Source organism: Dipodomys ordii, unplaced genomic scaffold (genome assembly GCF_000151885.1).
Source record: "Dipodomys ordii isolate 6190 unplaced genomic scaffold, Dord_2.0 Scaffold32, whole genome shotgun sequence".
Taxonomy (NCBI): Eukaryota; Metazoa; Chordata; class Mammalia; order Rodentia; family Heteromyidae; genus Dipodomys; species Dipodomys ordii.
The window spans coordinates 16,745,758-16,746,102 of NW_012267248.1; the positions used below are offsets into that span (position 1 = coordinate 16,745,758).

At 41.7% G+C, this 345-nt stretch overlaps 1 protein-coding gene across 2 annotated transcripts in view; it reads left to right on the forward strand.

Annotated features, from left to right (window-relative positions):
• Nucleotides 1–345, forward strand: part of Ube2j1 (ubiquitin-conjugating enzyme E2, J1) — a 31,216-nt gene that overhangs the window by 11,306 nt on the left and 19,565 nt on the right. The gene's annotated exons all lie outside the window — the stretch shown is intronic.

Genomic DNA, 345 nt, shown 5'->3' on the forward strand with positions numbered 1-345 from the left:
GCATGCAAGGCAAGCACTCTACCACTGAGCCACCTTCCCAGCCCCTGATGTCATTTTTTGATCTATTCTAATTCCTCTAGTTCATGAATGGTTTATTAGCCTACAGAGTCATACTTTAGACAGCACATTTCTGCCCTTGGTAAGTAGGTCTCAAGTAGGTGTTAGGGCCTGGGGGGTAGAGGGGGTGCAAGAAAGAAGCCTAGGGCTCAAAGTTTGAAGGCTCAGTACCTTGAGATGTCACTGCAGCTACTTTGCTCTTTAACATAAATATGTCTATCTCTTTTCAGTCTTCTCATATTTAAAAGGAGGATATTTACATGTGCTTCGCCAATTTTTTTTTTTTTT